General features: G+C 42.8%; 1 non-coding gene across 1 annotated transcript; it reads right to left on the bottom strand.

Moving 5' to 3' along the window:
- Positions 1-24,224: 24,224 nt before the first annotated feature.
- On the bottom strand, positions 24,225-24,297 carry TRNAA-CGC (transfer RNA alanine (anticodon CGC)). Its single transcript has one exon. It is a non-coding gene; the product is annotated as a tRNA-Ala (tRNA).
- Positions 24,298-24,512: the final 215 nt, after the last annotated feature.

The raw sequence follows: 24,512 nt of genomic DNA on the forward strand, positions 1-24,512 counted from the left end.
CCACAAAGAGTTGGTGATGCTCGGGGCACACCTATAAATATTTTTAAAGGAAATATCTAAATTGAATTGATCTATTTCTTCTAATTTGGGCATATTAGATGTTAGTGAGAGAGCTCAAAGGACAGAGACAAGTCTAGCCTAGTAAAGGACCTGAGTTCTCTCCCCGTTAACACCTGCTCTCTAAGCATTTGTTGGGACTGCTGGTCTCAAATACCAAGGCCTGTTCTCTGTCCCTGTCCAGTAGTGCTGGTTGTGGTTCTTATTAAAAACAAGAACCTTGGGTTCCATCCCTGGCATCCTAGGGTCCCCTAGCACCACTGGTGCAAGAACCTAGCTGGCAGTAGCCCTACAACACCACCACACCACCCAGTGTGGCCCTCCAAATGGAACAAACAACAAAAGCAAGTTTTTCAACCAGGACAGCAAGCAGATGCCCCGTGGATATTGGACCGTCACGCCAAAGGAAAACGTTCATGGATAAAAGAACTGTAGCCTCCATTGGAGGATTATTGTAAAATCTTAACACACCGAAGGTTGTGTGTTCACGGGCTCACTGGATGGCTCTTTCTCACCACCTGCGTTTGGTGCTCTTGACTCCTGTGTGTGGCCTGGATCAGGATGTCTGTTCTTTCTCTCAAGCTTGAGTCCCTCTCGTTCTGACTCTCCTCTGCCCGAGCTTACAGTTTTAGTTTATATAGCAGTCACATAAGGCGGTGACATAAAGGTGGGTTGAATATTGACGAATCAACAAAGAGAGGTAAGACCACTCCTCCAGGAGATTAACTCAAGGATAAAATCTCATCTACAGAGATTACTTCAGATTACTAGGAGATCCGCCCAAGGGTGGGATCCCAACAAGGGAGTGTTCTTCCCTCAGTTAGTAATCTACTTAAACAGTTGTAATAAATCTACTTCTAATATTTCTAGCAATGTCATTCTGTATGATCACAGTAAGAGATATAAACTTAGTTTGGTTCTTCCTGAGAACATCTCACTATACATTCCATAGTCCTCAGGCCAGGTTAACCTTCCTAGCTCCAGCAGGGTCCTAATCTCGTTGTTACTTACTTTTGGATCATGACAGCATTTGTCCATGATCATGCCCTCAACTTATAGTTGAGTATCGTGACTCTTTGACCTGGCCCATTTCGATGCCAGGGTAGCTCACAGCTTGCCCTGGGTCCATTCACTCCCTCGTCGGGACCCTGCTTTTGGGGTGCTAGGAACTAAGGGCAACTGAGTCAAGAAATCAGATGCCCAGGAGTAGATATGATTCGGAGTCAATCAACTCCCAAGTTACAAAGCATAATATTCTGTGTCCACACAGAAAGGACATTGCTTACAATACAAGTTCCGTGTCCTTAGATGGGTGTGACCTGACAAACCTAAGCTACCTGAGGAAGGACAAAAGAGTGTTATCCTACAGATTATGAGCTCCACTCCTACAAAATCTCCATTTTTAAAATAAATTAGTGGATGCTTTATTCACTCTCCACGACTACAGCTACGCTATGTTCTCAAGTCCATCACCTCACGAATATTCTCTGCAGAGACATCAATCTTTGAATAGTTTCAGGTCCCAGTGCCTGAGCTTAGAACTCTGGTGTTCTTTCTCAGAGCCCCGGTGGGAAGCCTCTTCCTGATCCCCACACTTCCTGACACCCCAGCAGCCCCACCCACCTCCCACATCTGCAGCCTTCTCAACTCTCTGGCCCAGACCATAGATCTGAAAGTGTCTGGACCGTGCAACAAAAGGCTTAATAAATTCTTAAACAATGACTTATCAACCCTGCAATCAGATACAACAATATTCACATAAATTTATTTTCCAGATCTGTTGATTTTAATGGGCTGGAGAGATAGCACAGCGGGTAGGGCATTTGCCTTGTACTGCCTTGCACGCAGGTGACCTGGGCCGACCTGGTTCGATTCCTCCACCCCTCTCAGAGAGTCCTACAAGCTACGGAGAGTATAATGCCCGCCTGTCAAAGCCTGGCAAGCTAACTGTGACATATTTGATATGCCAAAAACAGTAACAAATCTAACAATGCAGACCTTACTGGTGCCCGCTGGAGCAACTCGATGAACAACAGAGGACAGTGTTACAGTGCTATTGATTTTAATGTTGCAACTTTGTTATATAATCCATTTTAAATCCTAGAATTGTATCAACAATTGCTGCTTTTTTCTACATTAAATTCAAAATGTAAAAAAAATTAATAAAATACATGGATGCTTTAAAATTAATTTATTTTCTTTTTTTTTTTTATTAGTGAAACACCATGAGGTACAGTTGTAGATTTACAATTTTTTGTGCTTGGGTTTGATTATACAATGATCAGATACCCATCCCTCCACCAGTGCCCATTTACCACCACCATGGATAATATCCCCCCACCCCCACCCTCCCATCCCCCCCTGCCTCTGTGGCAGGGCAATCCCCTGTGTTCTCTCTCTCCTTTTGGGTGTTGTGGTCTGCAAAAGAGGCATTGAGTGGCAAACATGTTCAGTCCATAGTCCACTTTCGACATGCATCTCCCCTCCTGGGAGGGTCCTCCAAACACCCTTTATTTGGTGTTCCCTTCTCTATCTGAGCTGCCCTTTCCTCTAGAATGCCTGACTGGCCACTAAGCTATGGAATAATCCTCCTGGTGCTGATCTCAGCTATTCTTGGGTATTGAATGCAATCTTTCTATGTTTATCCCTCTCTTTCTGACTCATTTCGCTTAGCATGATACTTTCCATGTTGTACCACTTGTATGTAAATTTCATGACTTCATCTTTTCTAAGAGCTACATAGTACTCCATTGTGTAGATGTACCAAAGTTTCTTTAACCAGTCATCTGTTCTTGGGCATTCAGGTTTCTTCCAGTTTCTGGCTATTGTAAAGAGTGCTGCAATGAACAAACAAGTGCAGATGTCACTTCGACTATACATTTTTGCCTCTCTGGGATATATTCCCAGGAGTGGTATTGCTGGGTCAAATGGGAGCTCAATTTCTAATTTTTTGAGAATCGTCCATACTGTTTTCCAGAAGGGCTGAACCAGTGGACATTCCCACCAACAGTGAAGGAGTGTCCCTTTCTCGCCACATCCACGCCAGCATTGGTTGCTTTTGTTCTTTTGAATGTGGGCCAGTCTCTGAGGTGTGAGATGGTATCTCATTGTGGTTTTGATCTGCATCTCCCTGATGATTAATGATGTAGAGCATTTTCTCATGTGCTTTTTTGCCATTCGGATTTCTTCTTTGAGAAAGTTTCTGTTCATTTCACTGCCCCTAAAATTAATTTATTTTCAAACATAGTAACAAGAAGTCTCACAATGGAGACATTACTGGGCCCGCTCCAGCAAATCAATGAACAACGGGAGGACAGTGTTTGTTTGTTTGTTTGTTTATTGTAGTTGAAGTAACCTGGTTATGGTTATGTTAACTTTGTTGTACGAAGTTACTGCACCTCATTTCCACTAAAGTGCCCAAGATTCTCAACCACTGTGGGACAGGATGTTTTTAAAGGAAACTGATGTCTAATACGCATTATGTTCCTGCATATTTATGAGGGAAGACTTCAGAAGTTTAGGGCAAAGAGAAACATTACCATAGGGATCTGTAGGAGTCTAAGATCTGAATGTGGTCTTTTACCCAAGAGGAACTTTAGGAAATAAAGATAATGGTGGATTTGCACAGAGTTATCACAACAAAGACTCAGACAAACCCCATCAATCACAGTTGTTTTTCTGAGGTGGGAACGTTATTGACAGGAAGAAAGCACAGGGCATCCGGTGGAGAGAGAGCTGAGTATGGGGAGGTGCTCAGAAAAGTCCTGGATACTCTTTCTCAGTGCATGGTACCCCCTTCAAATGTAGGAGGTTCTTATTAGGCTTTTACATATTTAGATTTTGTATGTATTTTCCAAGAACCCATTATTAAAAAATAAGAACTACATTTGCTATAATTATTTGAAATCCTTGCTAATTGGATGAGTGGCCACTATACTACGCTGTCATTTTAGTTTGAATTTCTCCTATTACTTAAGTGTGTAACATTTTTTCATGATTCCCTTCCCCCCACTGCCATCTGCATTTCCAGCTTCGTGAATTATCTGTTTATAGCTTTTATTCAATTGTTTATTGGATCTGGGATTTTTTCCTTATTCATTCTTAGTGATTAAAATTTCTTAGTGAGGATATGTAATGTGTGAGTGTGTGTTGTTGTTGCTGTTGTTGTTGTTATTGACTAACATGAGGTCCTACACATTTTCAACCTAAATTAAGTTTCTATTTTGGTTTCAGGAGGGGTAAAAAAAATCAAACCATGATAAGCTTTTCAACTCAGCTTTATTTCCACAAATGGGAAAGCAGGAATTGGAAAGATGCTGAACAAGAGCAGTTTTCACCCTCCCTTGGTTTGAATGAGTTTCTGGTTTTGCTCTACTGAAATAGAAACGTTTCTGCTTTTTTATGTCGATTTGGTTATTAGCAATAATAACACACTGCTATTAAAATCAGTGGAGAACAAGAAGTAGGAACACCTCAGGCTAGGCAGTGAGGACCTTCAGACAAACCCAGATGTTTGATTTACTCTGACCCCTTGAATCTGTTTAGAAACACATTCTCAATCATTGGAAGAGAAGTGACCATGTGACCATGTCCTGGTGCATTTCAGAGACTCTCAGTGCCACTGCCTGTAAGCTCCTTTGTCTTTCACAGCATTTAAATAGGCTGTGTCCAAATTCTCTTCCTACACGTCTGGTTCTGCTGAGGTGAACCCGGTAAGCAAGTCTCACATTCCCTAGTAAGCCACAACCAGCATCAGAAAAGCAGCTGGCTGGAGGTAACTGTTTTATGGACTTCACAATATAAAACAGAGGGACTGAGCCTCCCCACAAAGGAATTGAGAGGCAAGATAACCAGAACTCTCCGACTGAAAAGACCGGGTGCTGAAGGTGACTAGTAGCCCCCTGAGCAGGGCGAAAGAATTCTAATTTCAGGCCCTACTGCCCTCAGACTGCGGTTCATCGCCTCCTCCTCATTTGTCACTGGAGGAAACAGCCTGGGAGAGTGGAAGGGACCTGCTCACACTCTCACACAATGGCACACTGTGGAGGGGATGGATGGGTGGGGAGTGAATTCATGTCTGCTAATATCACTGCACTGCCTCTCAGATACCATATTGCTCTTCCTAGGCCATTTCCTAATCGCCTTCCCTTTGCGTCTGGAAATGAGAATGCCAAGCTCAGTTTGGGAGTGAGAAAATAAGCTGTGGCCATAGAAGGTGCTCATTGTACAGAGACTGCCATCTTTTGAAGCAAATATACTACTCTTCTGTTTCCAGTTCTCCAAACTAGAAATAAGGCCATATGAGCGATAGCACAGTGATAGGGCGTTTGCCTTGCAGGCGGCTGGCCTAACCAAGCCGGGTTCGATTCCTCCACGCCTCTGGAGAACCCGGCAAGCTACCGAGAGTATTTCGCCTGCATGGCAAAGCCTGACAAGCTATCCATGACATATTTGGTATGCCAAACACAGTAAAAACAAGTCTCACAATGGAGACGTTACTGGGCCCACTCGAGCAAATCGATGAACAACGGGAGAACAGTGCTACAGTGCTACAGTGGTTTTCTTTATCATTATTGCTTTGCAATTGGGCCTTAAAATGCACATGGGGCAAGCATTCTCTCTAGCAGTGTAGTGTTTACACTGTTAAACCCTTTTGAGTTTAGACACATTTTCCCTGTCTCAACGTGATTTAAAATCTAAGCCACAAACTCATGTTATATATTAAAACAGTTCATGTGGAAAAGAAAAGAGGAAAGAAAGAAGGAAGGGAGGAAGGGAGAGAGGAAGAGAGAGGGGAGAGAGAGAGAGAGAGAGGAAGAAGAAAAAGAGAAAAAGAAAGACTTCAAAACCAAAGTGATCCATGCCCAAATTCTAGGTTTCTAGGCTAGCGCATCTCACTATGTGCTCCTGGGAAACCTACTCGTCTATAATGTGGAGGTGACAATAGTCATCCTAGAGCCATGTGCTGAGGGCATGCATCAGCACTACATATCTTGAATTTTAAGGAAAAACTTTTAATATATCAGGGAGGGTAAAGCTCCTGTAACCAGATGTCTATAGTAAATCATTACAAGGATTATAGGTGAATCCTGTTAGGCAGAGAGGACTTCTTTTTAACAATCTCATTGACAAAAGCCAACATAGAAAGCCAGAAGAGGGCATTTGTATAGAAAAATGCAGATCTGGAATTTTAGACACAGCCTTGGAAGAGCTTTTATTAACCCACTGAGCACTGAGGCAGCTTTCTTTCATCTTTCCGTGCCTGCTGCCCAGCACCTTTCCGTGCACTGCTCCATGGACCAGCAGCAGACTAGTGGACTTAACCTTTCTTCACCTGCAAATCGGCTGGTTCATGGACTGATGGATGAAAATTGGTGTTCTCGACAAACTGCTGAGAGTCCCTAAGTAGGAGCTTTAGGACTAGATAGCTGATACCTCACCTGGCTCAAAACAAATTAAAGCAAACATGGGATTCATCCTCTAGAGATCCCAGACCCAGACAATGCCCCCATTAAGAAGGATTGCTTGCTCCCATTGAAGTTAGAGGAAGAAAATTGCTGACAATTGTGAGATGAAAGGAGCTCATGAAAGCTGCTACGTTAGCCATGTGGCAGCTCCCACCAGCTTTCCTGCTAATGGGCGCTAAGTCTATGACACTGGCTGAATTTGCTGCTAAAGCTGTTTCCTTTGCAACTGGCCTCATATCTTTTATGTTCTCCCAAAGCTGTGTTCAGTGGCAGCTATTTCGAAAAGGAAACCGGCATTTCTATTGTTACTGCTGTTGTCGATTGTTTGACAGACAAAGAGAGGAGTGCCCCCTAGTGGTTACATAATCCAAATAGGTGGCCAGCCCCATACTTAAACACTGGGTTGGTGTTTTATGTTAGGGAAGGGGTTTCCTATTACCCACTTTGAAAATCCATCTGTATTGAAAATAGTAAAAGAATGAAAACATACAAAATGCATATTAGGCTTCAGTTTGTACAAAATGCATCTTCTCGTGAGTTTAAAAAAATATGGGCGGCAGTTTCATAATTTCATCGTTGAGTTTAGGATAAACAGAAAGGTACCCAGAGTCAGAACTGTACAAAGAAAGCAACATGAAATAAAGATGCAGAAGCCAAATAAATCCAAGGAAGAGGGACGACTTGAACATTTATATCACTCCTTGGTATTTTTCTTCCTTTATTTTCTTGAATTTTTTTATCAACACAAAACACTTTAGATGAAGACAAAGATCCCAGCTATTTTAAGAGGAGCAGCCCTGTGGTTAAAGGGACAAGGACTCCATTCCTCAGAATGGAGCCAACCGACCAGGAACAAATGCCTGCCAGAAGAGAAAACAGACATTCTAATTCCTGTTCTGCACAAGGGCTTTTAAAAGGGGGGGAATGTGTCCGATGTCAAGTAGAGCTTTGATAAATACGTGAGTAGGGTGAGTGAGGGATTGGGTGGGTGTGTGGGGCATCTATGACAGAAACACAGAGTCAGGTGCCTTCTGTGACTTTGGACTAAGTTCCAAAAGATGATTATTCCCATAAAAGCACATTGTGGTGGGGTCCAAGTGACCAGGGATATGTGAATAAGGACTTTCTATTAAATGGTGCCTATGCTGGCTATTTCATTCGGGACACCCTGAAAGGGGGTGGGTAAGACCCCCTCCCCATCCCAAGGGACCCAGCCCCAGCAGTCAAAACCCTCTGGAACTCAACCACCACCATGCTCACAGCCGCTCTCCACACGCTTGGGTGGAGCCTGATCCAGAAGTGAATGTATTTCTGGACCGTGCGGCTGCGGGACAACCACACACCACCCATAGCACATTTGATAGGGTTTAAAGTAGGAGGCAACAGATACATACTCACACTCATATATATGTATATATAAACACACAAGACTCAACCTTTAACAACATATCAGTGATCTCTTATAGAAGGGCTTAACCGCCCCCCACCCCCTCACCCCCCTTCCTGAGTGAAATACAACAATCTTCACACACTTTCGTCTAAGGAAACTTTTTTGGAGCATTTTCAGCGGTTTTTCATAACAGACAATACAAAATGAATTTTGGTTCTGCTTTGGGGCAGGGGTTGGAGTTCGAGATGGAAACATCTGAAATATGGTGGTGGGAAGGTGTAATGGTGGTGAAATTGGTGTTTGAATATTAAATGTAATCAAGTATTGGGAACTACTTTATAAAATAAAAAAAATAAATTGCCTATGTCTGGCGATGTGTATTTGGGAAAACAAAAAACAAAAACCTGGTATTGAAAACCTGAGATTTTAAGGATGCTACCACACATGAAGCTATTTTTTCTATGAATTATTTTAAAAACAAATCACAGGTAAATAATGATGAAGGCGGACAGTCACTTTGTGCTCTCAGTAAGCAGATACTATGTAAATATTTTTCTTTCATCCTCTCTGGAGAACTGAGAAACTGGATTTATTTTGTCTGCCTTCCTTCATCTGCCCGCCCACCCTGCTCCAGTCTTGATCAGCCACATTCTTGCTCTGAATTGTCACAATCACATGCCACATTCTGAGAAATACATCATGCGATTATTTCATCATTGTGTACATGTCATTGTCCTTACACACTGGTCTAGACAGTTGGGACCCCCACTGCTTATGTAATTTGCCACAGAAGGAAATGGGTGTGTGGCTGTCCTTGGTACAGAGTGGTTTGAAAAATCAAGGTTCATATAAGGGGCATCTCTGTACTGTCCCCCACAGCCTATACTGAAGAGTTGGTCTCTAAACAGAACATCTTCTGGGGTATTCCTGAATTCCTTCCACCAGCACTCGCATCTCCTTTTCATGGAATGAAGAGAAGGGTCAAGACCAGGCCCAGCAGTGGGAAGGATGGACTTCCCATTGTGGCCCAGCAGTGGGAAGGATGGAAGGAACAACACAGCAGCTACCATCTTCAAGCTGCTTCTGTAAAGTTCAGTTGGGAATCCTTGCCAGCACCTGTTCCATGCCAGTTCTTCCTTGCCCCCCAGGGCTCATTCTAATGCAGTCTGAGAGCATTTGCACCTCCTATGAAAAGAGCTGTGAGTGAGTTCTTATGTCACATTCCCTGCACACATTGTCATTGTAGGAATATAACCGGATAGTTGACAGAATCTCCCAGCCAGTGAGAGCCTCCCGTGGTGTGGCCTTTTTGCCTCCTCACCTCAGTGATCTTCGTTTTTCTGCTCTAATGTCAACCACAGGGCACAAATAGAAGTGAGGGCTTCCCCATCTTGCCTTCTGATCAGAATTATCAAGACTCAAAATTGAGGCCAGATTGGATCATGTTAGAGAATATATTAAATGTCAGTGAATGTCACAGTGCCATGCACGCAGAATTTGGGGACATGACTGGCGCTATGTGGTAAGTGACTACTAGGTCTGTGTAGAAGAGGCCTCATTTGTCAGTTTTTCCAATTTCCACGGTGCAAATACTCCATCATAAATAACTTCAAGATACTAACATGATGTGGTCTGCCTTAAATATTTTCTGAAAGTTGAACCATCAGCTCTTGCCAGTTTGTCCAGGCCGGCTGAGGCATCTTGCCACTTGGACCCTTTAACTGACTTCTACAGAGCTCCTCAGCACTACATGGCAGTGAGTGTGTGAAAATGTGTTCTGGAAAGTTCTGGAATCACTGGCATCCCTTTCTCCTTTCTAAGATTTCTAAGAATTACTCATACTCTTCTTCTTCTTCTGAAGTTTCTCATTTTGTACATAACGTTAGGCTTTGGGAAATCAAAAGAATGTGTTGAAGCACTATGTCACTCTCCATAATAGCTGAAACTTGGGCAGAGCTTGAAATAAGCATGTGTGCATGAAAGATGCCCCCAAAGCTCTAAGCACACTTCCACTATAAAAAATTATCAAAGGCTCGTTATTAGAGATCAAAGCTAAGGCAGTGTCTGTTCCTGCTAAGATATCATGGAGCAGTGAGATGACAAATAATCGACAACAGACATTAACCTGCGAGAGGTTGCATGTATGTAGCTTTAAAACATTCTATCTTGATACAGTGGCCCAGAGGGTACCCAGTAAATAATCAGAGTTTTGCACTCGAAATGGAATGCATTTACCATTACTGATCTTGTAATATAAAAGAAGTAAATACAGGAGAGAAAGACAGCAAAATATTTCATAAGTAAAGATGCATGTGAAAAGTGCCAGAGATTAGCCTAATTACTATTTACACCTAAAGCATAGTACATGGACTTTGCCCTCAAAAAAGGATCACGGCAAAATGCTGCTTTTGTGTCTCCGGGACCGTCCCTAATCAGAACCAGACACAGTATGCCTGAGTCCTCTGTGTGTGTGTGTGTTGTGTATGGTGAGAAGAGGGGGGGGGCGGGGAGGTGGGACAAGAGGGCAGCTGGCAGTTGCCGGCTGGTATCTAGAATTAAAGGGCTACAGACTGATGGATGCCAAGCTATGCATTTTATTTATTTATTGACTACAAACGGGATTTAGCTGGCATGTAGAGGTTTCTAAAAAGCATCATGATTCCAAAATAACAGTCACTGAAAAAGAGTGTTGAACAGGCCAGAGAGTACAGCAGGCAGGCAGAGTGATTTCCCTGCATGCAGTCAGCCTGCATTCAATCCCTGACATACTATATGGTCCCCAAAGCACCACCAGAAGTAATTCCTGAGTGCAGAGTCAGGAATGAGCCCTGAGTACTACCAGTTGTGACCCAGAGTCAATTCTCCTGAATCTTTGTCTGTAGTGCTCACTCTTGGTAAATTTTATTTTGACCAGTTCTTTCCCTTCCACATTCATACTTATAAATTTGGTTTAGGGATACCCAAGTTATTAGTCAGAAAAAATTCCCCACCTAGAAGTATCTTGCTCTTCCTGTGAGTTATTTTTTAAAACAAGTGGGTGTGATGGCTCTCACCAAGCTATTCATTTTAAAGGGTTCCAAGCAAGGGCATCTAGTCATGGTCCCCTTCCATTAAAGGTGGGTGTGCTGCCTGAGGGGGTTATACGGACCTTAGGAAAAGGATTAGAATTCAGACTCAGCCTGTACATGATCTTCTTGTCTCCTGCATCTCCAGAAATGTGAATATTTTATGTTTTGGGGGTCCACCACTGACCACATAAATGAGACAAATTCTCTTCAGTGGAAAAGAAGGAAATTGGTTAATTTCAAATACTTCTTATTAATCCTTTGTCTTTTTCCCTTAAGCCCATGTTTATGATTCACTTAAAATTTTTTTTGAGTAAAAATTTGTAAAGTTTCCAGTTGCACCTTAAAAATCAACATGTAAGCCTACCACTTACATATGTAATAAAAGTACAATTTTCTATCTGTTACCATAAAATTAATCCCCTTTATCTAATGTATATGACCTTTTAGAAAATTGATTTTGTGGAGTATTACCTGGGCTCAAACTCAGGACCTCATGCATGGACCACTGAGTTTCATACACAGCCTGAGATTCATTTTTATTGGGGAGGGAGGGAAGTTGGAAGGTCACACCCAGAAATGGTCAAGGCTTACTCCTTACTGTGTGCTCAGCGATTCTATGTGGTGATGGAGTCTGAACTGGGGTTAACCATGTAAAATGCAAGTGCTTTAGCCCTTGTAGCCCTTGTAATATCTCTCCAGTCCCTTATATCTGATTTGATACATTTTGTCCCCAAGGAGGCAACTAGTCCCCAAGACCAGATCTTGATACAGTCTGTCAAGAGTGCCTAACTTAATCCCAACCCTCACTCCCCAACAAAGGAAATAGTGTCTCTCAAACCTCCAAGCAGTGGGTGGGGAAGGGGGTTGGAGACTGTGCTGGGAATGCACTAAGTGGTTTCCTAGATCCTAGGACCTTTCTCATCTCAACCTTGAGGACCTAGTGGCTTTCTGAGCTTCCTGAACTCCATTCCTCTGAGCTGTCCATTACAAAGCACTGCTATACCTTAGTTAAAATCAGTTGGCCTTTCTAAGACATCACATTCTCTTGAAAGAAGAGTCCTTGGAAAGGATCCCAGTGCTATGGAACCCACAGATCCCATCTGTACTGGTGAAATCTATTGTTCTGCCCTCACCCTCGCCTGTTCCTCCAGAGTGCTGCCTTAGTGATCCCATGCTAAAAGAAGGATCTTGTTCACAGACTATTATGTAGGGAAGGGTCAAGGCATGGAGACAAAGCTCCATGCGAAAGAACCCGTGAGCAATGCTGGAACAGCCACATTCTCTGCAGCCCTGTACACAGGAGCACAGGGTTGAAAGTCTTGCATATGTCTGACCCTGTGTCAATCCCTGGCACCACATGGTCCCCTGAGCATCACTAAGTATAGTCCTAGGTAGCCCCAACCACTGTCTGATGCAGCCCTGGAGATTCCCCTAGGTGCTGTTCTTAGCACCTGTCCAGAAAACCTCAGTATTACAGACCCCACGTAACCCCTAGGCCTCCTGATTATGGCTTGGAGCCCCATGCCCCCCCAAAAAAGACAGTGAGAGGAGTAAGGGTACATCATGAAGATTAATATATACTGTGAAGGTATTTCTCAGTCTGATAATTTACACATCCATACCATATACATATATTAATTTTGGTGGAAAAATGAAATCTCTATCCTTCTATTAATTTTTTAATTTTTATTTCTTGCATTCTGGATCACACCCAGCAATGCTCAGGAGTTACTCCTGGCTCTGCACTAAGGAATTATTCCTTAGAGGACCATAAGGGGTGTTGGGGATCAAATCCAGGCCAGCCACATGCAAGGCAAACGTCCTACCCACTATACCTCTGCTCTGGCCATAGTTTTATTCTTTCAGCAGGTTACTATATTCACCATACTAGACATAAGGTCCTTTAAATGCATCCATGCCAAGACTTCTCTGACAATGTGCAGATTTTCCAGCCTCTATTTCCCTACTCCCAACCCCATGAAACCACTCTCCTAATCTATTTTTTAAAGTCAACTTATAAAACTTTTATAAGTCAACTTATTTTAAGTGAAGCAAAATAGTTTTATTGAAGGAAATTGGAAGAGAGAGAGATGTGAGGGAAGAGAAAGAAACGCACAAGTGTCCAAGAGAAAGCATGCCTTTTATAGAGTGAAAAAAGCAGAGAAGAAAAAGAGAAATACATGTTTAAAATAAAACACAGGTTGGGTCTGGAGCAATAGTACAGTGGGTAGGTCACTTGCCTTGCATCTAACCTATACAGCTTCGATCCCCCGCATCCCATATAGTTCACAGAGAACTTCCAGGAGTGGTTGCTGGGTACAGACCCAGGAGTAACACCTGAGCATTGTCAGGTGTGGCCCCAAAACATAAAAGCATAAAGAGTAGGATAGGGGAGAAGGAGAGGGAGAGAGAAAGGTAGCATGTAACATGGGCTTTGAAGAAAATCCTAACTTTTTTTTAAGAGTCCACAATTAAGTGATGATATGCAGCACTTTTCTTTCTCTGTTAGGCTTATTGTGCTCAACTTGATGCCCTCATGGCGCATCTTTGCTGTCCCAACTGACAGGATTTTCATGTACACACATGCACACACACATACACATACATCCCACATCTTTAGTCATCTGTCCATCTATGAACACTTTGGTTGCTTCCACATCTTGGCTATTGTGAATAACTGCCTTGAACATGGGAGAAGAGTTATTCTGTTCTTATTTTGCTTTCATTTCATTTGGCTATGTAATCAGAATAGGGATTGCTAGAATGCATGGTCGTTTTACTTTTAATTTCACAAGGGCCCTTGCTTAACTGCTTTCCACGGTGGCTGTAGCAATCTACATCCCCACAAACAGTCCACAAGGGTTCCTTTCCACATCCTCCTCTGACATCTGTTTTGACTGAAACCAGCTCAGAGAGAATACACGCAATTTCAAAAGGGCCCTGCTCCATTATTGCAAAAATGAGATGACCATTAAAATCACCTCCTCTGTGTGATGCAGTTTCCTGTTCGGGATAAATTCCCCTCAGGGACTGGAAGCTTATCCCATCCCCCGCATCCCAAGGAATCCCATATTTTCTTTTGAATTTTGTGCAAGTAGAAACATCTACATTAGCAAGTACTGAAACACATTTGAGAGCATATTTCCTTTGGTGTTCCTCCTTGACTCGGGCACATTTCAGATGAGCTGATTTTTCTTATAGGCATGGCATTTCAACATTATGTGTGAGATGTCGGAGAGGTCTTCTCCTACTTATCTTCCTAATAGGATTGAAGGCCCACCGACAGTGAGTGGGAGTATTGACATGTAGGTCTGATGATTGAGTTTCCAGAACAGGTATGGAACTGACAACCTGCTCTCCCTCTGCTCAGGGTCCCTGAGAGTCTTACTTGCCTGTTGTACCACCTGTACTCATGTATGTTTAATGTCCTGTAGTATCTGACTTCATAAAGGAAGGAGGTCAGATAGAGTTTTGAATGGCAGCACAGATGTTTCCCACCTGTTCTTTGGGAACTGGCTGTGTAGTATGAGCTTGTGGCTTTTAATCATGTAAGCAGTATAGAGTAAACTAAGCTTCATTATTATGCTCATATAGCCCTGTTGCCCCTCTTGGAGAGTCTGGCAAGCTACTGAGAGTATCTCGCCTGCAAGGCAAAGCCTGGCAAGCTACCCATGATGTATTCAATATGCCAAAAACAGTAACAACAAGTCTCACAATTTGTTGTGAGACATTACTGGTGCCTGCTCAAGCAAATTGATGAACAACGGGAGGACAGGGACAGTGACAGTGACAGCCCTGCCCCTTAAAGTACAGCTGAGATTTTTGAGCTGAGGGCTACACCCAGACCTCCAGTCTATTCTTCCTGAAGGCCTCAAGAACTACTTATATCCTCCACCTCCTCCTACTTCTTCTTCCTCTCCTCCTGCTCCTCCTCCTCTCTCTCTTCTCTCTCCCTTTCTCTCTCTCTCTCTCTCTCTCTCTCTCTCTCTCTCTCTCTCTCACACACACACACACACACACACACACACACACACACACACCACAATCCTGCCCAACTGACTATAAACTTGGGAACTGAGGGCAAATGACCCAATGGTTATAAGCAAGTGCGGTGAGGACTCCAAGTCTATGGAGTCAAATTAGTACTTTAGCATTCTTTACATAAATACCCAGAAGTGGATCACATGGTGTTCACAATGAAAACTATTCATACACTTTTTCCATAGTGGTTGAATTAATTGACATTCATAATATTTAAAAGATGGAAACAGTCTAATTGCCCTCTGACATACGAATTGATAAAAAAAAAGGTGGGGGGAGGGAGGCACATATGCATAATGGAACACTATGCATCACAAAAAATTGAATATTTCTATTTACAAAAATTTGTATGGATCTTTTGGGGCGGCACTCCCAGCTGTGCTCCGGCCTTACTCTTGGCTCTGTGCTAAAGATTCACACCTAGTGGTGGTTGGTAGAAGGACCATATGTGCTGCTGAGGACCTAACCTGGGTCAGACACTTGTCTTGCAAGTCTTACCTGCTACACTATCTCCTCAGCTCCTTCTGTGGCTCTTGAGGGGGTCATGCTAAATGAAATTAAAAAGAAAAAGACAAATGCTGTGTGCTTTCATTCACATGCATTGTACAGAGAAATAATTCAAACAGATGAAGCAAAACAAAAGCTAGACTCCAGTACAGAGAACATACTGGAGGTGACAAGAGGAGAGAGGGCTTTGGAAGAGGCACAAAGAGGGAAGAAGTGTATGGCATGGATGAGGACTAGACTTTGAGTGGGGATCATGATGTAATTTTCACAGATGTAGAATTACAAAGCTCAACACATGGAATGTATGTATCAATGTCGACTCAATAAAATTTATTTTTAAAGTCAATAATAATTACATAGATGATATAACTAGAATATTTGGTTGTAATTTCATATTAGATAAATAGAAACATTTTTAGGGCTCAGCAGTAGAGTGCCTGACTTACACATGTGAGGCTGTGAGCTAGATCTCTGACACTGCCCCACTGCTCGCCACAATCCCTAGCACTGCCAGTGTGATCCCTGGGGACACAGCAAGTGGCAGCGTGTCTGAATATGTGATACAACTGGAAGTGCAATCCCAGATATCATGATAGTGACAATGGAGGAAAAAGGAAAGTGAAATAAAAGGAAAAGAATACATCATTTTTCAAATGAAAACACAAATTTTAGGACCCAGAGAGATAGCTCTCAGGACTAGAGTACATACAAGTTTTACATGTGGGAGACCTGGGTTTGATCCCTGGCATTGATGGTATCCACCATGCCAGAAGTCTCAAGCACTGAGTTAAGAGTTGTCTCTAAATATCATTATGTGTGCCAAATAAAAACCAAAGATACAAATTTATATATTAGAATAATTCCATGCATCCAGACAGAGTCAAAATATGACAAAATTTCTAGCTTCCCAGTACGAAACCTTGTTGTGTATGCTAATACCCTCTCTTTGGCCCACACCACACCATGATCTTGGAAACAGAGAAGCAAGATCATCTTTTACAGCCACTCTAATTATGTCAGCAAAACGAAACAATCTCTCATCTCTTGTCCAAGACCTCTTCATCTAGAGATTCACACATCAGAGATCCCCATTTAGAGCCCAAGCAAAGGCTCCTAAGTTCTCCCATAAGACAATCTAGGCTCCTATGATGGGGGCCATAAGAATGTGGTGGTTAGTGGTGAGGACTTCTCTCTTTTTAAAGGGAACAGCCCTAAAGCTGGATTGGTGTAAATCACACAGCTAATTAGAGCCTGAGCTATCCTAGCATTTCACAAAAGTGAGCACAGATCATACTCTGTAAACTAAATTATTTGTATGAGTTTAGAGACGTTTCTAAGAAACGCTTTGTAAAGAGGTTTTATCAGCTCTCATGTTGGAGAACAGCACCTGCTCTATATGCCCTTTAGAAGTACTATAAGATGAAAATCAATAAAGATTTATTCTTTCCACCCCCTCAACCCACATGCTGCTGCCTCCCTCAGATCCACTCGACCTTCCCTCCCAATAAAATCCTTAGAAGAGAAAAGCTGTAGAGGGCCAATCCTCTTACTACTCTGACTTAAGGATTTTTAAAAAGCTTTAATTCATTTGTTTGCTTTTTGTTCTAGGGTCATATCTAGCCGTATTCAGTGATCACTCCTGGTGTTGCCAGGGGACCATATATGGTGGTTGGGATCAAATCAGGTTGGTCACATGCAAGGCAAGTACCTTTCCTGCTGTATTATCTCTCTGGTCCCTTTTTTTCCCCAATTAAATTGAATTTTGTTTCTACATATGAAGAAAAACTAAGCATAAAATTGCTGTAAGGTCTGTGCAGATCCTGTGGAACATCACTTTGTTTGAGTTCTCAGGATCTGAAAGTAAAGATGAAACATGCTCTTGGTCCCGTGGCTACTAAGGGTCCAGCGGCAGGTTTCTGTGCCTACCAGAGCCCAGTCTTGGCTCACTTCCAGAAGGGCTAGTTCCCCTCCGGGATATCCTCCCCGAGGACTAAGCAGCTGGTTACCACAGCCATTGTGGACTTTGGGCAGGTGACTCTGATTGCCTTGATTTGACTGGGTTGCTTGCTTGTGTTTATTGAAGCTTCAGCCACTTAGTGCAAGCCCCGCCCCTAGTCCTGGCCTGCCTGGCATTGCAGATGTTTCAAGAGAGTGTCTTCAGGTCCCGTGGGGTGTTGTCATATAAAACTCAGCAACTTCTAGCATGATCCGGTATAAATTCTCACTCAACTCCCCTATCTTGAGGCTTTCTGACCACTTCTGGAGCAACTTCCTCTTGCTATCTGGGTACAGGTAGAGAAGTTCATGACCTCAGCAATAACACTGTCACTGATAATCCCTTACTTTCACTCAAGCACTCCTTAGGACTAAAGCAGAGCTTTCAGACCCACAGGTAAAACTTGGTCACAGCCATATCAAATCGATGTCCCCAAAACAAAATAAAATTTCAAAAAATACAAAAATAAATATTTCTACATTGATATCCCTCTATAACTACAACCTGAGTCCAAATTAACCTGGGTCCAAATTACTTCTCCCTTCTGTCACCCCATTTCCAGCCATTCCTTCCATTCTAACTCATGTTTTTGTAAGAGCAACTTTTTTAGACCCAATCTAGACACCCAAATCACCTCTCCACTCTCCTCTCCTTTGACCCCAGCATAGTTAGTTTTATCTTTTATTTAAATAATGTAGTTGTACCGCTATTTATTCAGCCATTGATTAAGCTGATTGAATTGGGCATGAACTCCACATGACTTTTTTATTTTATCGTATCACTGTGAGATAGAGTTATGAAGCTTTCATGTTTGAGATTCGTCGTACAATGATGAAACACCCATCGCTCCACCAGTGCACATTTTCCACTACCAATGTCCCAAGTATCACCCCCCCCCCCCACACACACACACACACATACACATTGCAGGCCTCATCCTGCCTCCATGGCAGACAGTTTCCCCAATACTCTCTTTAATTTTGGGCATTAATTTTGCTCGAATTTTCCCAACCACCATTCAAGCCTACCTGCCAAGGGCAGATGCCATGTATTTTCCATAGCTCATTTCGAATATCACGAGAGCTCATGCAGCTGCAATTGTAAACGTAAATTTCTAGATTGTAAATGGTTGGGTTCCAGAAATATCTCTGTATGGTACTAATCCATTTTGGGATTCAATTGGGAGTCTCTGGGTCAGGGCTGTTGGTGTGCAAAAATGGCATCCAGAGGCAAATTGTGGGCGTGACAACCAGTCTTCTGGGCGTGTGGTGACCCGGGGAGGGACAGTCCGGGTCCTCTGCCACCATGAGACCTCAAGATTTAGTCCTGAACCCATATACCTGGGCCTTTACTTGTGAAAGCTCTTGGTCACCAGGATTCTATTTGGAGTTGGCAAAGAGATTGCACCTACTCCATCTGGAGTGCCCTGGTGATATTGGCTCAGTAAGGGGCCCAGAAAGATCTCCAGTGCTGTGGTGTCTTCTGGGACTTGCTGTTGTGTCTCTGGGCCAGGGCTGTTGGTGAGCTAAGATCCACATTACAAAATTTTCAACAGATTATATCTTGGTGAGGTCCATCCTGAGACAGTGGAGTCAGGCTTGGGGTATGGTGGCAATTTTAGATTGTGGAAGCAAGTGTCTGCTGGAGACTCTGCTTGGGCGGGCACAGGCAAACCCACCCCCACCAATTTACTCTGGTCTTTTAAGCCATGTATGGGTCCGAGCTTAACTGTGGCTTTTAATATTTTTTGAGATTTATTTAGGGGTCTCTGAGGCAAGGTCAATCGTAGAGCTTACAGGGTGGTGCTGGCGTGGGTTCGTGGGGGTGACTGCCAGTGCTTCCATGTGTAATGGGAAGTGGGGGAGGTAGCCCATCCCAACTCTTAGTGAGCTTGTATAGCTGAGCCAGAGGTGATTTGTGGGTATCACTCTCACATACCTAACTTTTAGCTGTTTGATTCCTTGGTAAACTTGCTCCAAGGTTGAGTTGCTGGGGTCTAGCCAAAGGCACAGCAGCAATTTTTGGGTATCAGGAAGCCTGAAGGCAATATTTAGCTGCTGATGAAATTGCCCCACAGGTACAGGTTGACCTGTTGGCAGTACCATATCCCCAGCATAGTTAGTTTTAAAGTCCTGTGTGTGTGAGAGAGGGGGGGGAGGGGGAGGGAGAGAGAAAGAGAAAGAGAGAGAGGGAGAGAGAAGAAAAGTGCCTGCCATAAAGGCAGGTGCATGGTGCTGGGAGGGAACTGGGGACACTGGTGCTGGGAAATGTACATTGGTGAAGGGATGTGTGTCAGAACACTGTATGACTGAAACTCAATCATGAACATCTTTGTACGGATCTAAAAAATTAATAAATTAAATTTATTAAATTTGTACGGATCTAAAAAATTAATAAATTAAATTAAAAATGAAAATAAATAAAGTCCTTTCTGTTGTTTTCACCTCTCTCGTGCTTCTTAGTATAGCCCATTCTCTTTAGTCTTGCTACTGCAATTTTATTTTGGGGAAATAGTCATGATCTTATCTTTCAGATATCTTTGCCGTCAATCTATTCTACTCATTGTTCTCAAAATTGTCTTCCCAAGGCCCAGATATTATCAGAGATAATAGGATTATGACTATTCCATAATCATCAATGACTTTACCATGTACAACAATGTCATTCAAATTCCTAAGTCTGTTGTATGGTCACATTTCTCCAGAGAAAAGAATCAATTGATTTATAGATATAAAAGAGATTTATTGTAAGGAATTGGTTCACATATTTATGAAGGTGGGAAAGTTCTAAGTTAAACATGCAAGGGTAAATTGCCATTTTAGAAATTCAGCCAACCAACTGATTTATATCTGGTTTGAGTCTGGAACCTTGAGAATGAGAAGAGTTAATGGGATAATTCCAATCTGAAGCATGAAGCTTAAGAACAAAGAGGAGCTCATGTTTATTTCAAAGCCAAATTCAGAAAGGAAGATGGTATCCTAGTTGAAAAATCAGTGAGTAAGAATTGTTGAGTCTTTTGATTCTAATCTATTCTATCAGTTTATTGGTTGAGGCTCAGCCAAGCAGGACAATATGCTTAGCCTAACCTAAAACATCCTCACAGAGGATTCCAGAGTCATATTTTGCCAAATAGCTGGGCACCTCATGACCCAGTCAATTAACCCTGAAAGTGAATCATTACATGGGCACAGTAAACTTTTTCTAGCGTGTTCTGATCAAACTGAGATGTTTCTAGAAAACTCCATTAGTCCTGGGCTAGAGATTTTCACACCATTACATTTACACTAAGTATTGCAACTTTTAAAGTCATGCATAGTAATATGTGTATGTGTGTGTTCTAATATTTTCAACCTCCAGCAAAACACAACCAGAAAAAAGTAAGTTTTAGTTTCTAATTTAATATAATATGGTTTAGAAAGAAGCCAATTGTGGAATTCTTCATAACTAACATTTATGAATATTTACTTATTGTGCACTCATCAGAGGGTTAAGTATTTACATGTGCTGGTTTAGTTAAGTGTCACAAGAAGCCTATGAGTCATTATTATGGTTCATGTACAAAAGTCATTTTGTAAATGTATGAAAGGGGAAACCAGACCAAAAGAGGTTAAGCAACTTGCTTACGCCAGGCACTGGGAAATAAGGAAGCTCTAAGGAACCCAGGTATGAATGCTCTTGAAGGTCCTACATCAAACTTTTTCACATATGTGTCTGGTGATCTCTGGGGTGAATTTTCATAGCTCACTCCCATAAGACTTCTCTTAGTGATTGAGACCCTAGAAGCAGGCGGGTGTTCTCTAGGATTGTGGACTTTCACGAGAATATTGGTGTTTTCAGTGTAGAGTTAAAGGAATAGAGCTCCTGAGTGGCTGCGTGTGTGGCAGCATGGTTCAGTATTCTAGCAATGGAGGTTGACATGAGGGCCCCATTAAGTTCCCTTTGGGTCTGTTACCTGGGACTTAAGGCTGGGGTCCTGGCACCCTTCACAGCTTCTGGCCCTGTTGGGGCACTCACCTGATAATTGTCAAGGCTGGAAAAGCGTCCAGGAGGCCAAAGGCATATTGACCAAGGGACTCCTCTGAGACAGGAACTAGGCTGGGACTTCAGATTGGAGTCCTAGAAACTCTCCTGGACTCTGGAGGATGGGGTCTGCAGGGTATCGGCTCTGTTGTAGCATTCATAGTCTGGGGTTTTTGTTTTGTCTTTTATTTTACTGGTTCCAGGGATGGAACCCACCACTTCACATATGCAAGGCAATTTCTCTACTGCCCAACCACATTCCTGGTCCCTCAACTAGTCCGAACTATAATATTGACCTCTGCTGGAAAGTCCCACCTCAGGTCCCTCCCCTCTCTCCAGCAATTCTCACCATAAGTCTGAAAATAACTACTACCCTTACTGCAGAAAAATTTAAAAGCTGAGTTTCCTAGATGTAGGTACTTGCTCAAGCCCACATTCCTTGTAAGCAGCCAATTGTGTGATGGTCAATGTTAGCTCTCAACAGTTCCACTTCTTCTGGGAAATAAGCTATTTTCTGACAAACCTATGTGGATCACACAAGATGAAGAACCATGGCTAGATGAGAAGCACCTCCATTGTCATTGCTTGCAGAGGATTTTCTAAATACAAAGCCTTGCCAAGATAAAAGAAAAGACAGGTAGAGGCATTTCTGTAGGGCTGGCTTTGTTGTGTGATTTTGACTGTATGCTTAAACAGTACTGCACATTCCCCTCCAAGCAAGGGTCTTTCTTTACAAGGTACTCTTGGAACTGGTTCTCTGCAGCTGGCATTCCAGTGAAGACGTGATTAAAGAGTTTTTGTTTGGATTCATACCTAGAGAAAGTGATCTAGGGACCTCCCACATCAAACTCCTCTCCTTTCCTGGTGGGGATGCTGTGCTCAGACAGGCATCTGCTACAATTCTGTATCAAAGGTGCTTTCCTGGCTGTCATGGTTCTGGGTTAAAACAGTCCTAGGGAGGACAGATCTGCCCTTCCATTCCCTGACCCCATATACCTTGGTACGACAGTGGCTTCTTGGATGGGGTCAATTAAGATTCCCATCAGGAGAGGATCAGGGAACCTCTGATCATACTCTATGCTTTTATCCAAACTTATAGATGTCCTGTCTATTAAAATTGCTCACCCAGAGAAAATGATCAATGACAAGCAGCCACTGATCAGACCACAGATGGCAAAGTCATTCCAGGTATGACAGCAGGAGATTTTCACATGCCAGTTCACCTCTCACAGAATGGGGTACAATAGGACTGACATCAATACACACACAGAGGCTTCTTATGTCATGATTACTGAGGCAACACACATGAGTCATCATTTTCGAGGTGGACTAAGCAGAGCAGGAGAAATGTTTTGGTTTATTTGTTTAAAGCTTTCTCCTTCTTTCCTCTTAATAGCTTGTTCTGATGTTGATAATTTCCAAGTTTCTTTCTTGCCCTCAAAAATCTTATAATTGGTATATTTACCTTGTGTAATCATAGGAAGCAATCAACCTTTTTTCCATTTTTCTTCAAGGTAGGGAAGATGGGACTTGGCAATAGGAGCAAATGAGAAATGATTGCTAAGAGCTACTAGGGCGAGCAATTGACATTGTGTCCCCTCTGATTAGCACTACTGTCTCAGAAATCCATGCATGAGAGACAGTTGCCAACTCAAAGAAGCTCCTGGCCCTATCCACTGCTAGCCCCACACCATCTCACCTGATCAAGAAAGCTCTTCTCTCAGGCACAAGATCACCCCCCAGGGGACCAGTGCACCTGTGGACTTCTTATTTGGAATGTAAAATTGCTGCTCAGCTCACGGGCTGGATGTGATCAAGAGGAAGTTCTTCCAGGACCATGTACCTGAGGATTCTCCCTAGAACAGGAATGAGTCAGTGAAAAAAAAAGATGACAAGTCTCCAGTGCAATGTGTGGACCCCTCTCCATCAGGGCTCTTCCCAGTTCTCCATGGAACCCGCTGGAGATATCCTCAGTTCTTGATCTCGAGGTAGCACTTTGCTCAGTAGACAGATTGTCACAGGTCACTGGTCTTGCCTGTGTGGCCATCTTTCTTCACAGTAGTCAAGGCCATGGTTCAAATTACTACATTACTCTCCAGTGACATCTTTCCTAATGAAAGCCAGAGCTTGGACCCAATGAAGAAAGAAAGATGCTTTATGCCCCAAATACCAAACTTGGTCCTCCCTACTCCTTACTCCTACTTCCTACTGCTTACTTCAAGATTCCCCATCTTTCAACGTAAAGCTAATTTCAGAGCCAGGGCCAGCTATTCTATAAGGTGCTCGAGCTTCAGAAGCGCAACTAGAATTATGGCAAGAAGAAGAAGCACAGGTTGGAGAGCTAGTGAATGGTTAAGGCACTTGCCTTATATGTGGCAGACCCCTGTTCATTTCCTGGCACTACACATGATCCTTGAGCACCTCCAGGAGTGGCTCCTGGGCATAGACCCAGGAGTAATACCTCAGAACAGTTGGGTATGGCAAGAAAGAAAGAAAAAAGAAAGAAGGAGGGAAGGAGGAAGGAAAGAAAGAAGGAAGGAAGGAAGGAAGGAAGGAAGGAAGGAAGGAAGGAAGGAAGGGAGAGAGGAGTCTAAGAAAACTTTTTTGGATCATTTTCAGCAGTTATTCATAACAAACAAAACAAAATAAATTATTTTGGTTATGCTTTGGGACTGGTTTGGAGATGCCGGGGATTTAACCCGGGACCTCACACATGCGAAGCGCGCGCTCTACCACTGAACTACAGCCCCCTTGGGCTCGTCCGGGATTTGAATCCGGGACCTCTCGCACCCAAAGCGAGAATCATACCCCTATTGAATGTAATCAAATGCTGCGAACTACTTTATAAAAATAAAGTAAAATTTAACAAAGAAAAAGAGAGAGGAGGGAGGAATAAAGGAAGCAGTTTCAGTTCAACTCTTCTCATCTATAATGTAAATAGCAATGGTCAGAGTAATACCAGGTCT

This window comes from Sorex fumeus, unplaced genomic scaffold (genome assembly GCF_029834395.1).
Source record: "Sorex fumeus unplaced genomic scaffold, SorFum_2.1 ptg000033l, whole genome shotgun sequence".
Lineage (NCBI taxonomy): Eukaryota > Metazoa > Chordata > Mammalia > Eulipotyphla > Soricidae > Sorex > Sorex fumeus.